Source organism: Sarcophilus harrisii, chromosome 2, assembly GCF_902635505.1.
Source record: "Sarcophilus harrisii chromosome 2, mSarHar1.11, whole genome shotgun sequence".
NCBI classification, from domain to species: Eukaryota; Metazoa; Chordata; class Mammalia; order Dasyuromorphia; family Dasyuridae; genus Sarcophilus; species Sarcophilus harrisii.
Window position 1 is genome coordinate 412,545,990 of NC_045427.1, and position 16,441 is coordinate 412,562,430.

The following is a 16,441-nucleotide window of genomic DNA, read 5'->3' on the forward strand; positions in this document are numbered from 1 at the left end:
AATTTCCCATATACATCTATAAATGGCCTATGCCACCTTTGCTGAATTCCCTTCATAGTGTTTTTCTTCCCATCTTCTCCCTCATGTCTCATGGTGTCTTTCTCCTTCTTTTTGCTAACTCTTTTAGGGGGCTAAACTCCTCTGTAGATTTAGCCAGCCAGTCAATGGCATGATCTTATTTCATGATGTATTGCCTTTCTCCTGGTTAGTTGTGAGTTCCACTTGTGAGAACTTGTCTTTTCCATTGTTAGCTGTTCCTTACTAACTATATGTTCTCTCAAATCTATTTCATTTTTACCATCCCTGGGTGTCTGTTTTACTTCTTCATTTTCTCTGTAACCTCTTCTCATAAATAAAAAAAATACCTTTAAGCCAAAGAGAAAGTCCATTTGTTACATCACTGAACACCCAATATTTGGTGCCAATTTCTCTCTTCAGTCTCATAATTTGGTGTCAGACTTCCATTTCTTCAGTAGTCATTTGCTAACCAAATAGTTTCAGTGGGAGTTAAGTTAGTCACTTCATGGATTTCTTTGACAAAGAGACCTAACTCAGTTTCAATTGATCAATGATGGACAGAAGCAGCTACACCCAAAGAAAGAACACTGGGAAATGAATGTAAATTGTCTGCATTTTTGTTTTTCTTCCCGGGTTATTTCTACCTTCTGAATCTAACTCTCCCTGTGCAACAAGAGAACTGTTCGGTTCTGCACATATATATTGTATCTAGGATATACTGTGACATATTCAACATATATAGGACTGCTTGCCATCTCAGAGAAGGGTGGAGGGAGAGAGGGGGAAAATCGGAACAGAAGTGAGTGCAAGGGTAATGTTGTAAAAAATTACACTGGCATGGTTTCTATCAATAAAAAGTTATTATAATAAAAATATATATAAAAAAGTTAGTCACTTCAGAGCATGTGCTTCAGTAGTATAGTATAATATCAGTCAGAACATATGGGGTTCAAATCCCGCTTTGGACAATAGTGGCTATGTAACCCTATAAAAGTCACTAAATCTCAGTGCTTCCCACTCCCCCAAAAAGAAAAAAACCTCTCTAAGACTCTCTAAGTGAATGAGATGTAAAATGGTTGTGGATCTGCCCTGGACAAGAAAATTTCCTTATTGGGAATTCCATATTCCATAAATCAATGAACTCACAGTTCTAGCCTCTTTTCCCTCCTCCCTCTCCCCAAAAATATTGCAGAAAAAACACAGAATTTGGAGTAGGAACCTATATGATTCTGGATAAATTATCTACCCCTTTTGAACTCAAATATTCTTTCTAAAATGTAGGGAGTCAGTAAGGATCCTTCTAGTTCTAAATCCTGTAATTTTTTGTGATAGTAATCACCAAAGCTAAACCAAAGCTAGAGAAATGTAGATGTCAAGAATCTTCCCCCAGGTGGAAGACCAGGAAAAAGAAGGGAAACAGGTTGAAATGCAAAGCACTAATCCTCTTTTTAGTTATTGTGAGGACTATATTGAGCCAATCATCTTTCCTTCAGGCATGACACTATAATGAGCTGCTAATCAACAAAACCATTTAGTGTGTCTAAAATATAAACTGTCCTGAGAATAATTGAGAGGCAATGTGGTGCCATAGGAAGATTGGATTTAGATTCAGAAAACTTCAATTTTGTCCTTTATTACCTGTACATCAGGGATATCTCTTTCACTCTCGATATTTCTTTACCTCTCCTCTTTCCCCCTAGCTCTCCCCCTCCCCCCATTTCCTCAGCAAATGATACAGGTGGCCTTTAAGATCCTCAGATCCTAGTTCACAAGCAAAAATTGAACTTTGTGCGTAACCATTTGGTGTTGCAAATAAGAACCCCTCCCAAACACTAATCCTAGACAATACAATCCTGAGCCAATTCTCTCCTCCCTCTCTCTCTCCCTCTCTGTCTCAGTCTCCCTCCCTCCCTCTCAACTTCCTCCCTCCTTCTGTCTCAATTTCCTCCCTCCCTCCCTCCCTTCCACCTCCCATTTCTTTCTCTGTCTCTCTATCTTGTCTCTGTCTCTCTGTCTGTCTGTGTCTCTCTGTCTCTGTCTATCTGTCTGTCTGTCTCTCTCTCTACCCCCCCCCTCCCTCTCTCACACACACACACACCAAGAAGAAATAGGTCATGCAGAGAGAATATAATATACCTAGGATCATATTTATCTTGCAATTACTTTGTGACATGAAGTTTAAATACCACAAACTTCTCCCAAGCATTCCAAGACTGCTGTAATAATGTTTTATATGCATAACACAGAGACCCTAATTGAAATTCTGACGAGTTTGTTGCTATGTGAGGTTTGAATTCTTGCTACCTCTCTTGAATACTAAGTGCTTAGAACAACACTGCAATACTGGCGTGTATGCAAATCAACAGGTTCTATCAGTTTTCTGCACTGATACAACAACAATTCATTTTTAAAATGCTTCCCAGCACCAGATGGTTTGCTATAAAATAGTTATGAAATCCAGGTGACCTAATTTTTTTTTTGCCTGAAAATAGTTGGATTTTTGCTTAAGGGAAAAGTTAATGATAGAAGGGGAACATTTACACACATGTCATCATTTTAACACGGGGACACAACTGATCCTGAAATGTGCCCCCCATCTTGAGAGAGCAGAACCAACACAAAGCTGTGGAAATACCAGGAGACTAGGAGCCATGAGAGTTAGTTGTGAATCTCAGCTCTAGCATATAATAGCTGTGTAATCCTGGGCAAGTTGTTATCCTGCCAATCTCAGTGCTATGTAAATGATGCTATTATTAATTTTCCTTCTTTTTTTCTTGTTAAAATATTTAATTTTGTTAACATTTTCTGTGTATACATTTTTTAAATTTTCAAATATTCATTTCAAATCCTATGGAACAAATTATCTCATAACCAAAGGGGAAAAATGTTTTTCTAAGACAACAAAAAAAAGCAGTTCAGCAAAACATAACATATTAATATATCAACCACCATATGAGGGATATCTCACATCTTTTAACTCTTATATCTCACCTTTAAGTATGATCATTATAATGATACAGCATTTTTTGTTCTTTCATATCTTCATTTTTTCCCTGCCTTTCTACAATTCTTATATTTTAGTACTCTCCTTATACTCTCAGACAGGACTTCTTAAACTTTTTCTGCTCATGACCCCTTTTTGCCCAAGAATTTTTTTACATCATCCCAGGTATTTAAAAACAGATATTTAAATAGGTATTTAAAATAGATATATACATAAAACATTTATTGGTAATAAATCATAATTTTATGACTCTATATTCTGTTATTAGAACCCATATGGGGTCGCAACCCACAGTTTAAGAAGCTGGATTCTAAAGCAGTTAGATGGCTAACAGTAGATAGAATGATGGGCCTAGAGAGGAAGATCTGAGTTCAAATGTGGCCTTCTACACGTTATAGCTGTTACCCTGAGCAAGTCACTTAACCCAATTTGCTTTAGTTTCCTTATTTGTAAAATGAACCAGAGAAAGAAATGGCAAAGAGTTCAGTGTCATTTGCCAAAAAACATTATGTTCTCTATTAGCATTTGATCCACAGGATCACAGAATATCAGATATGACAGAACAACCACTAATAGATTCTAAAATCCAGTAACATTAGTCTTTCTGTTCTTTCAGGAAAATTAAATCACCTCTCAAATCACCTTGAGGTTCTGCCACTTAAGACATATGTGACCATGGGCAAATCATTTGGCCTATCTGCACTTTAGTTTTCTCCTTTGTGAAACCAAACAATCTCCAGTTCCCTTCCAATTATAAACTTATAATTATCCTTCAATCAAATAGTTTAATGTGATTGAATATTGAGGTGTAATGGATTTTTTTTGGGGGGTAGGCAGGAGAAAGTTCTTTCCTTGGACTATCACCACAACTACGTTAAGACCGTATGTGCCATATTCTTCTCCTAGAATGAACAAGGATCATTGTTTTAATCTTTTGCCAATTTACCATTAATAATTAAATCATAGAATGTCAGAGCACAAAAATATAAAATATTAGAATTTGATGGCACTTTAGAATATAGTGTGTGTGTATGTATATGTGTGTTTATGTAATGGTAGCCATAGCTAGAATCTAATGGGAAGGAAAGAAAAAAAAGGGGAGAGGGAATTTACATGATAACTTTACTTAAAAGGAATAGCAAATGATACATAATGTATTTGAAGTTTTATGTATAATCATCTTTTTTTTTTGATTATACTATGTTAAGGAAATGCTTGTTTTATTCCATAAATTAAAAATTTTTTAAATGAAAATTAAAAAATAAAGAAGATAGAATGCAAAAGCTGGAAGGGCCATTTAAGCATAAAACATGACAGCAAAATAATGTTGTGGTCATGTATACTTATTGTGTATCTAAGTTATATTTTAATATATTTAACATCTACTGGTCATCCTGCCATTTAGGGGAGGGGGTGGGGGGGGGGTAAGAGGTGAAAAATTGGAACAAGAGGTTTGGCAATTGTTAATGCTGTAAAGTTACCCATGTATATATCCTGTAAATTAAAGGCTATTAAATAAAAAAAAAAAAAAAAAAAAAAAAAGCATAAAACATGGATGGTTAGAGCTAGAGAGAGATACAGAAATAGCCTTTTCATGTCATGACCTTCAACCCCACACTACAGATAAGAAAATAGAGGCCAGCAAAGCAAAATAATTATTTTCTATCTAAAAAATATGTAGTATGTACTTCTCAATGAAAAACCGATGATTCTTTATTTGAAATGGGAGGTTTCTACCTCTAGAGACTAAACTTTCCCTCACAAGTAAGTTTGCAAGTGCTCTGAAATTTTAATTTGAAAGAAGCTCCAGAGGCCATTTAGGCCTACTCTTTTTATAGGTCAAGAAATTTCATTTTAAGTCCAAGGGGCAAAACAAATTCTGCCCAAGGTCATCCCCAAATCCCTTGACTCCAGAATTAGGGCTTTTTCCACTGTACTATAACAAAATAGATCTTATCTATTCTTTGAAGAATATATTTATTCTAAAATAATTGAAGATTTAAATTATAAATAATTTCACATTTTATTAAAATTTAATTTTACTAAGATGTTAGATGCTTTACTTCTACAATATTCTCCTAGTATAGCATTTATTTCTAGAGCACCAACATATGTAGATCTTTTAAAATTTCTTTTGGGTTTCAACTCAAAATGAAAACTGATTTAAGGTGTCTGAGAGAATAGGAGAAGAGTAGATGGAGAGAGAGGAGGAAAAGAAGAAAAAAACTACTAGGGATAATTCCTGACTACTAATTTCAAATTTTGTGAAAAATCAGAGGATATTATTGAAGCCATCTCAGAGAGACAGAAAGACACCTGGATATACATACAAAATATTTATGAATAATGACAACTGTGGGCCATAAATCAGAAGACCAAACTTAACATCAATCATATACTTTATAGTTTCCTCTTCATTTACTGGCTAATGGAATCAGATAATATCACCCAGTCTTTGAGATTAACACTCTCCCTAAATTGTCCTTTTAGCTAGTGACTATTCCACTGGTACTGAACATATCTTTAAAAAACATCTTCAGTCAAAGCACTTCAAGTTCTGGAGATTCTTATTTATTAGTTTTGATTTACCCAAGAATTTAAAAAGGCCTTATCAGTGGTCGAAAAACTTTGGGACAAATAATTGGCATTGCTAGGTTAATGTAACAATACTGAATGTGAAGTTATGAAGTGTTTGCTCAAATCTTGCCTCTTAACTTTATTGTCCATTTGGTCTCTGGCAAATTCTGGATATCATTTTTTTTCTGCTATAAAATGAGGTAAGTAAATGAGATGATCTCTCAGATCTTTTCTTACTTTAAATCCTATAATCCTGGGAATCAATGAGACCTTGATTTAAGGTCTGCTGTTGACACATGCTACTATGTGATCTTTAGCAAGTCAGTTAACCTCTCATTGCCCCAAGAAACTCTTGAAGACTATACACTGCAGAGAAGTTGCTGGTCTATATCAGTGTAGTGAATACAGTGGAATTCATTTCACCAATGAGATTAAGGTCCAGTTTTCCTCTTTCCCAGGCCCCATCACCAAAGCATTAGGTATTATACCGGGTATTGTATGCAAATACAAAAATGACAAGAGTCACTGCTCTCAAGGACCTTACATTTTATTGATAGAAAACAACATATACAAAGATGCTACATTTAAAATAATCAGAACCATGAAAATAATCCAGTTTAGCAGCATATCATTTGCTGGACAAGGAATAGTTAACTGAAGTGATAACAAGTAGGAGCTAAAAATACATTAATTATTCCTGCATAGGGTGAATGTGGATGATGGCATCTGTTTTTAACAAAATTCGTGTCTTTGATATAAACACACATGGATCATTTGGCAGATTTGACCTACTTCCCTACTCTTCCCAAAGCATACCCTTTTAGCAAGGTCTCTATTTTCAGGGCCTTCTTTCCCCTTAAGACAAAAACCTTGTGGGTTCTGAAGAATTAGCAAAAAGGGAAGCAGTTTAATATGAAGCTTGGTTTCTGGGGAGCATTTATTGAGATTTTTCACACCCTATATATCATTTCATACCCCTTGGCTAATGTAGAATTCCTTATTTAATTTTGTCATAAAGATTAAGAAGGAAAAAAACAAAAGACTTGGCTGTGGTTATACTTTATTAAACTTGATTCAATCTAATTTTTCCCCAACTAGAAGAAGGTCGAATTGGAGATTATTGTGCCTGAGTAGCATTAATTGGTATCATATGGTATATGACCTATCTTTTTCTCTTCTATTCAAATGACATCATCTTTGCTTGGGCTTTCTATTGATTTTTGAAAGGCCATCTGTCTTTTCATAGTGATCAATAAGAACTGGGCTAGTGCCCTCAACCATTTTGTTATTGAAGTTGGCAATACCAGATACATCTCCCAAAAGGGAAAGGATAGGGTTGTGTCACTATATCTAGACAGCTGGCCAACTGTACATAGCTGAGTCATTCAAAACAGTTATTTGGTTAAACCAGTGGCTCTGATCATTGTATGTGGGGCTGTACCAATTCCAGAACCCCATGCATTGAAGAATAAAATTGAATATTAGCTAGATCAGAGCTTTTTAAATTTTTTCCATTCATTACTCCTTTTTGCCCTAAATTTTTTTACATTACACCAAATATATAGATACATAAAATAAATATGTAAATAAAACATTTACTGATGATATGTCATAATTTTAAGACCCCCACATTCAGTTATACAGTCTACAGTTTAAAAAACTTTGATCTACATTATGGCATATGGTTAAAAATGGAAAAGACTTTGATATAGTCCCTAAATACATGTAAATTTTATAGGCACTGAAGATGAGCAGTAAGCTAGGCTCAGAACTGATTATAAGAAGAGGTAGGCCATGCCGTATAGATTTTAGGCAGCATAGTATAGATTTTATACTATGGCAGCATTTCAATTCTTTCAGTGATTAGAAGGTGCCCCAAATTGCAAACCCATTCTGTTTTATTATAATCGTCTCCCAGTAATGCTATATGACTCTTAATCATATGTCCCCATGTGACTCAAAGATAATGGAATGGAAGGACATTGGAAAGGGCAAGTCTTTTGAGAGGCAGTGTGTGTAGCATGTTGGATTGAGTCAGGAAGATCTGGGTGGGAATCTAACCTCAAATACTCTTTAGCTATGTAATCCCTAGTAAGCCATATAACTTCTTGTAAACCTCAGCTTCCTCTTCTGTAAAATGGGAATAATAATATCTGTAGTACTCATCTCATTGGCCTATTGGGAGGATCAAATAATCCAATATATTATGTAAATGACTATTATTATCCTGTCTGTTATAACACACTGAATAGAGAACGGCCCTCAAATTCAAAAAGACCGGAGTTTAAGGCCTTCCTCTAATACATAACTTACTAGACAATTCTGGGTAAGCCTTTCAGTGATTTCCAAGTAACTCTAAGACTATTAAATTGCATAAAAGTGATTGATTTGCATTGTTAGAAGGTGCTTCCTACATCAATGAATCATTGATCGAAACTTCCCCATCCCTTAATAAAGATGGTGGTGGTGGTGATAATGACAGTGGGTGTAAGTAGATCTATAAAATATTATAATGGGGGCAGCTAGATGGCATAGTGGATAGAGCACCTGGAGTTGTGAGGACCTGAGTTCAAATCTGGTCTTAGACACTTAATGTTTACTAGCTGTGTGACCCTGGGCAGGTCACTTAACCCCAATTGCCTCACCAAAAAAAAAAAATTAAATTCAAAAAATTTAACCCAATATCATGAGTGAATTGTATATAAGCAAAAGTTTGCATGATAACATTGAGAACCATTAGATTGACCAAGCACATCATAAGTGAGGGGTTGTCCAAGTATTGCACTGATATTTATATGCTACTAAAATAACTAGAGGAAGGTAATGAAGGTATTAGATGGATTATTTTGGGGAAAGACTTGACTGAGAAATGCACAGGACAAGATGTTAGAGGAGGTCACTGTTTCTACCAACAAATGGAGGATATTCTCTCTTTGAACTGGTCTGATTCCATTTTTCCCATACTATCTTGTATTATCTTTATTTGTACTTGAATATACTTTTATGCATACATCCTGTCTCTTCTTATAGAAGATAAGCTCGTTGGGGTTGATTTATTGATTGATTGATGTATAATGTACTATTGAGACAGGACTATGAAATCCTTGAGAAGCTTACATATCCAGCAATAGTAATTCCATTCAATTCAACAAATGTATTGAATTTCTGCTCTGTGTAGGGATCCTATACAGTCTAATTGGAGAAGGGGAGACATAAGTCATGAATGCAAATGAATATAATACAAGATAGAATGCAAAAAATCCATCAAAAACATTTTATAGATTATTAGAGAACCGGAAATGTACAATAGCCTACCCTAGATTACACAGCTAATAAATAGCAGTGCTGAGGTTTGAACGCAGTTGCTCTCATTCTCATTCCAATACTTATTCAATATCACCAGGTTAACTCTCATTTTTTATCTGTCCTTACTTCTCAAAGAAGACCAGTGACATCGCAGGGTGATATACTGACTTGTTTATGAATAATAAGAACAATTTATTACAATGGCCATGACTCTCTGTAAATATTTGTTTAATTAAGTTCTCATCACTAAATTATATTCCAGTACTTATAACAAGAACCCAAAATTTTCTCAATGTGAGCATTTTCTTGATGTTGATTATAATTCCTCCAGGCTTTAATAGACAGTTTAATAACATACTAAGACAAAAAGAATAAAAAAGTCCTCTTCAGGTGCCAGCCCACTTTCTTATGACAGGCATTAGCTAAGGCAATCCTCAAACCAAAAAGAGTACGTCACCAATCCTGGTTTTGAAGTCCTTGCAACTTGGAAAGACCTGCCAGAGTTTTAATTCTGCCAGTATTTAATGAAATTCAATACAATAAGCATTTACTAACTGCCTACTATGTGCTACACACTGTGCTAAGCACTAAGTATAAAAAGACAAAAACAAAACATCTTCTGACACACTTCTATATTAGAGACATAATCTATGGCATCATAGATGGAGAGTTAGACAGTACCTTAGAGATTACTGAGGTGAGCTCCTTCTTTATACGGGTGAGGGGGAAAAAAGGCCCAAGAAGCTAAACAACTTGTCTGGGTTCACATAGCTAATAAGGGTCTGAGAAAGTATTTCAACTCAGGCTTTCCTGACTCAAATCCAACACTAGCCATTGTACCAGTGGTGTCAAATTCAAATAAAAATGGACCGGCTTCACTTGACTTTTTTACAAGTCCATACAAATTAACATTATTTATGTTGGAAAATATTTATTACACATAATGTTTATGTGTATATGTACATGTGTGTATTTTGTATATGTATGTATTTTAATATTTTATATATGTATATATGTACTTTTATATTTTATATATGTATAGATATATATCTTTCCCAATCACATTTCAATCAGATTCAGGGAGTTTTGCCATTGCAAGTTTGCCATCTCTGCATTATACCACCTAACTGTGTTTAACTACAGATAAGTTAACTACAAAGTCAGTCAGAGTAGGAAGGGTTGACACTAACATTTGGGGCCTCTAGAAAGGCCTGCTCCAGGATCCTGGACTTAAACTGGGCTTTGAAAGAAGCTCAGGATAGCAAAAAAGGATATGAAGAGGGAGATCATTTCAGACTTGGTGAATCATCCTGCACCAAGGCAGGATAAAGAATAACAAGCAGGCTAGTTTTTCTGGAATATAAAATGCATGATGGGGAAGAGTATAAAATTAATCTGAAAGGACAGACTAAATGGTGAATGACTTTAAATGGTAAACTATCAGAAATCTAGGTCTGGACATCAAGAAGGGACTTTATTTAGATCATCATTCAAGTATTATATTAAAGTATGCCAATCATTAGTTTTTAAAACCATAGATATATGAATACAATAATGCAGTCTCTTGGAAGTAAGGGATTATTTTACTTTCATCTTGAAAATCCCAGTGTCTTGCATCTATTATGTGTTTAATAAATATGTCTTGAATAAAATTAAATTGAATTGAATAAAACTTCTGGAAGTCCAATCAATGTGAAAACACTCTCTATTTACTCTTTTCAAGAATTAGTCTTACTTTGTCCTCAGATTCAAGATGATCATCTACTGGAAGTTGTACTAAGTTTAACACTCACACTTCATGCAGTCAGCTCCTCTAGAAAATATATTGCTCACACCATGTTCTCTCTATTGTCTGGTAGTCTTAGTTTTCATTTGTGTGTACGTCTATGAATATTTATCTATGTATATGTAGTAGATATATGCATAAATATATATAGAAAGCTATCATGCAAAATAGGATGATATATACATACACACAAATGAATATATATTCATATATATATGAATATATGTATGCATATATATAATAAAATAGTATGATATATCTACATACATATCTACGTCTGTGTGTATGTATATATACTTAGTAAATATATATACCATATACAAGTGTTTGCATGTATATATGTATATGTATGCATATGTATAAATTCTATATATAATAAATACACATGTATATGTAATACATATATACATACAGTATTTGCATATGCAGGTACAGAATATGCAAACACAAATGTGTAGTGTGTACATACATGTACATGCAAACATATGTGTATAGTAATACGTTTACATGTATGTTTATATAATATATGTATATATGTAAAACAATAATTTACATTATAGTTTTCTAAACTTATATTTCAATTTTCTATTAGACTGTGTGCTTCATGAAGGCAGGGATTAAATATTATCTAAATTTGTATTTCCCCTTGAGTTGAGATCTATATGAAGTATATACTTAATAACTTTATTGTTTTTGTTATTTATTTCATGTTCTTTATCTTTTTCTATGGGGTAGTGAGATAAGTAGTCATTCTATTATTATTCTTTTATAGTTTATGTTATAAGAACTATTGCATAGATGGATAAAAATCATACTTTTTATAGCTGAAGAAAATTATTAAGATGTAAGATGATGTTTCATAGGCTCACTGAAAACATCTGTAGAACAACTCCAGTAGCAAACAGCACAATAGTTAAAATGTGTGTCTTGCCCACTTATTTTCATCTCTATTAGGTTTCTGTATTATAAAAGTTTTTTGTTTCTTTAACTTAGTGATCATTTGTATTTGTTATAATATTTAGTATAGACACATGTTGAAAAATTATTATTAAAGTTTTATGCATCATTGTTACATTTGAGTGGGTGTGGACCACAATAAGGTTTGTGAAAATGGTCTCATCCCAATACTGGTTATGAGGATTTATCATCTATCAGTACATTAAAGATAGTAAGTTTATGGTGTTTAATTCTAGCCACTAGGTTGCTAAATAGTGAATAGGTGATATATTTCATAGCCTACAATAATATGTTCCTTTTTATTATTTCCTTGCTTGATTTTCATTGATCATTAGTTCAGGATTCATTAAAGCCAATCCTTCCTCAATTTCAGGAGAACACTTATTTAGTCCTCAATTGCTATCTTAAATCCCTCCATTTCCACAAACAAATTCCCATAGTTCACCTATTCATTCAGTGTTTTTTGGCTCATTAGTTTTGGTTAAGTTATTGGCCCTGAAGGTTACTTTTTTTTTAGTTATATTTGACACATTGCCATGTACTCATTGAGGGTTTTCATATTACTTGGAAAAATAATGTTTGTTCCAAAAGCATTTCTATTTTTTTTACCCACTTATAATATGCCATAAAATTATAGCAATTCTTATTCCTTTGGAAGGTAGCAAGATGGGCCCTGTGTTTCATTCATAGATTTTTATTAGATAGTTTCCAAATATGTTATGATCTTCTTAAGTTTCCTATAGTGGACATTAAAACTAGTATTGAATAATTGTCAATTACTTTAAATGTATTCTTCCATTTATTTTTGATTTCAGGATTCCTTTAAATCTCTGAAGGTATTTAATCACAGACTTTTCTTTGATATCTTTATGATCAATATATCTTTTCTGGAGGAGACCAAAATATTCGTAGATATTGCCTTCATCCATTAGTTCAATATGACCTTTAGATTCAAGCTCAAAATTTTCAGTCCCTATTTTTATTTGATGTATTTTTAAAAAAAACTTTGTTGAATCTAAACAACATTTATATATCATTGGAGAAAAATTCCATGAGATGAAGGAGTTATTTAATATGTTTTTCAGTGTATTCATGTAGTGGAGCACATGTAGGGTACAGGTACAACACATACCCTAAGAAATCCACGTACACTAAGAAAATAATGTTTTAATTTAATTCTTCTTTAATTTGGAAGTCACATTTAATTCTCTTTAGGAGAAACAATAATTAATTTAAGGTTAGACAGAAATATATGGACTTTAATGATTTTCCTAAAAATGCCAGATTTTATAATAATTATACTTTATTTTTAAAGTGATGTATTTTAAATAGAGGAATGGTTTTCCATGGGGTCATCAAATACTCTAATGCTTTCTCTATACTTGGGTCTATTTTATATGTTGACAATACATGAATAAGTCATGAGATTGAAATTGAGTCAAGGCTTTGCAGTAATTTAAAATAGGTCATATAAATGTAGTAGCAGTTTGAAGTAGCTTGTTTAATAGTCACTGATTTGATATTAGGTTGCTACATACACTCTTGGGATTTTTTTTTTTTTGCTTCTTAGTCAATATATTATTTTCTTATAAGTGTTTATAGATTTTTTTAAATTAGTGAAACAAGCTGTGAATACTTTAGATAAAGTTCACAAGCATATATTTGGCCTATATTTGGAGATTAATGTTTGTAATTAATATGTAAACATGTTTTAAATGATTGTACATGTATAACCTATGTCTGATTGCATGCTGTCTTGAGAAGGAGGGGAGGTGAAGGAGGGAGGGAGTAAAAATTTGGAACACAAAATCTTACAAAAATGAAGGTTGAAAATTACATTTACATGTAATTGGAAAAATAAAATACTATTGAGAAAAAAAACTGGAAAAAAAAGATAATAAATATTTGATGTCTTTTGTTAAGAAAGGCAAAATCATACTTGTATCTGAGGGGAATTTGGTAAAGTCCTTTGCCAATACTTCATGAGCCATGGTGGAGCATTTGAGCTGATCATCATGGATCTTATTGGGCCCCAATGTTTCATGGCTTGGCAGGGAAGCTAGTTTCAGACACCTCTCTTGTTATCATTCTGTTATTCATGATATTAACAGTAGCCAAGTTTGCTGTTCCTCCTTCAATCCAATTTTCACTTTCTTTGACAGATTTCTAATCATAAATATGACTAAAGGTTTTCCGTATCCTTCTTTGTGGTTTCTCTCTTGCCATTGATTTCTTTATCTTTCAAAGCTGTGTAGTAAAGATATGTATTGATGTGGATTTGATTTTGTTTTTTGAACTGTTACTTTTTTTTAATGACCTTTACCGTTTTGCTTACCCATTTATTTCTTAAGAAAAACCAAGATCAGTGACTTGAATCTCAGAGTTCAACACTAATCCAATTCTTTCAATTTACAGATCGGGGAAGTAAAACCCAGAGAGAGAAGGTATAACTTGTATAAGGTCACACAAACTAGTAAACAGCAAGACCAGTATTTAAATATAGGTTCTCTGACTCCATATCAAGTATTCCTTCTTTTCTAAATTGAATTATCAACTATAATATCAATTCCTTAAGGACAGAGACCTAACCCAAGACAACTCTCTCCCAGGCTCAAAATCCAGAATCTCTCTATATGTTTTTACTTCATTTTCATTTTATCCCAGCTTTCTCCTACTGTCCACACTCTAGATGTATTGTTCTCCTTCTTAAGCTTCAATACTATTGGCTATTCCTTTTGCAATCTCCCCATTTTCTATTTTGGGAAACTTCTTGGGCAGGGCCCTGACTTTCCCAGTTAACATCAAGAAGTTGTTACATTAAGGCAATGCTCTTTTAAAGGAGGAAATAGTCAAGAAATTTTATGGTCCTAAACATAGCTTCTCAAAGATCACCTGCACCTCATACAACTGATTAATTACATCTATTCTCTTCTCTCATACTTGTAGTGGAGATCCTGCTGATTGAAATTCAGTTGCTCTGCCATGTGGATATGACTAACAATTTTTTTCACTCGAAATAAAAATTGAATGCCACACTAATGGGTGATTTATTAACACATATAAAGTCTTTTCCCAGAAGTATTTGAAGTGCAGTCATATGGAGGAGAACTTAAGCATGTTTTGCTAGCCCAAAATGGCAGCAGTAGGAAAAATGAATGACTTAAACTAAGTCACATCATACTTGCAAGGTCATGGTTTGGGGGACTTTAGAAGCTACTTAGGGCAACTACCCTCCCTTTTATTTTACAAATGGTGAAGCCCAGAGAGCTAATCAATTTCTGGTAGAATAAGGATTTGAACCCAGGTGCTCTGATTCTAAAGCCATCCTCCTTTGGTCATTTCCTTCGAAAAATGTCCAAAAATAAAAGTTTAGCTCAGAAGGTGGTGAAGTCCCCTTCATCAGAGACCTTCGAAGCAGAAATTAAATGACTATTTCTCAGAGACATTGCAGGTAGGATTTGGAGCAGATGACCTCTGGGCTCCTTTCCAACTCTGATATTTTGTAATGCTAAGAATAGAATAAGCCATGTACACAGACATGACCTTCTGATAAGGTTACAGAGAAAGTAAAGCAGAGAAAACAATTTCACTGCTGATTTCTGAAATCAAGAGGTTCTCTCTAATATATCTTACTCACATCCCACCTGGCCTTCATCAAGGGCCTCATCATCATCTTTGCTTCATTTTTCTCTTTTTTTGAAATGGGTACATATTTATATAGCTACTAAAGTAATGTTTCTACACAAACATGTACATGTCATTGTTGTATGTGTTATTCATTCAATGAATTATGTCTGATTCTTCATGATCCCATTTGAGATTATCTTGAAGAAATTGGAAATCCAGAAGGTAGAGGTGAGGAGGAAGAAAATTATAGATATGAAAGACAGCATGCAAAAAGTCATGGAGCTCGGCAATGGAATAATGTGTGAAAGTGACAATGAGAAAGTTAACATTAATAGATTATAGAGGGCAGGGAAGGGAATAAACATATGAAAATTGTATCAATAGAAAGGGATCAATTTGTGCTGGACCAAATAGAAAATTTATATTTGATCCTAGTAGTAATGGTGGGTCATTGGAGTTAATTGAGTTTGGGAGTGGGGGATGGGAGATGGAGAATGCCATGTTCAGATTACAAGTTCAAAGGACCATCGATAGAGAACTAAAAAGACCTTAAAGGTCATCCATTCAATATCCCTATTTTACAGATGAGTAAACAGAGACATAGAGAAGTTAAAATACTTGCCCAATGTCGTATAGCTTAGTTTCTGAAGCATTCTTCTGACTATAATCTATTATCTATATACATCTCTCTTCCTTACTACACGAGTCCTTTTGCCCTTCCCCTTAAAATAAAAACTATTCATTGGAATAGATTTTCATTTTTGCCTTCATATCCCCCAGTTCCTAGCAAAGTACTCAGGATATATTGGTGCTCAATAAATGTGCATTGATTGGGTCAACTGAGGCTTGTCTCCAGAGTACCAAATTTAAAGAATGATAGATTCATAAAGTATCAACAATACTTGTATTCCTTCAGTGGAGTGAAAACAAGATATATTAGCATCTAGTAAGTAAGAAAAATTAGTTTAAGCAGGAAACTACCAGATGATGAGCTAGGATGAGCTACTACCTGGCCACATCTTATCCCTGAAGCAGCTATTGTCTAAAATTATCTTATCTTCCATATCCAAAAAGAACCAGCCTATTGTCCTTCTGCTCTTTCAACTGAATATAAGCTTTGTACCAGTTGCATTGGGCTCAGTCCATAGTACTTGCTCCAGGATTCT

At 33.9% G+C, this 16,441-nt stretch overlaps 1 protein-coding gene across 6 annotated transcripts in view; it reads left to right on the forward strand.

Annotated features, from left to right (window-relative positions):
- Positions 1-16,441, forward strand: part of JAKMIP2 (janus kinase and microtubule interacting protein 2) — a 215,034-nt gene that overhangs the window by 55,425 nt on the left and 143,168 nt on the right. The gene's annotated exons all lie outside the window — the stretch shown is intronic.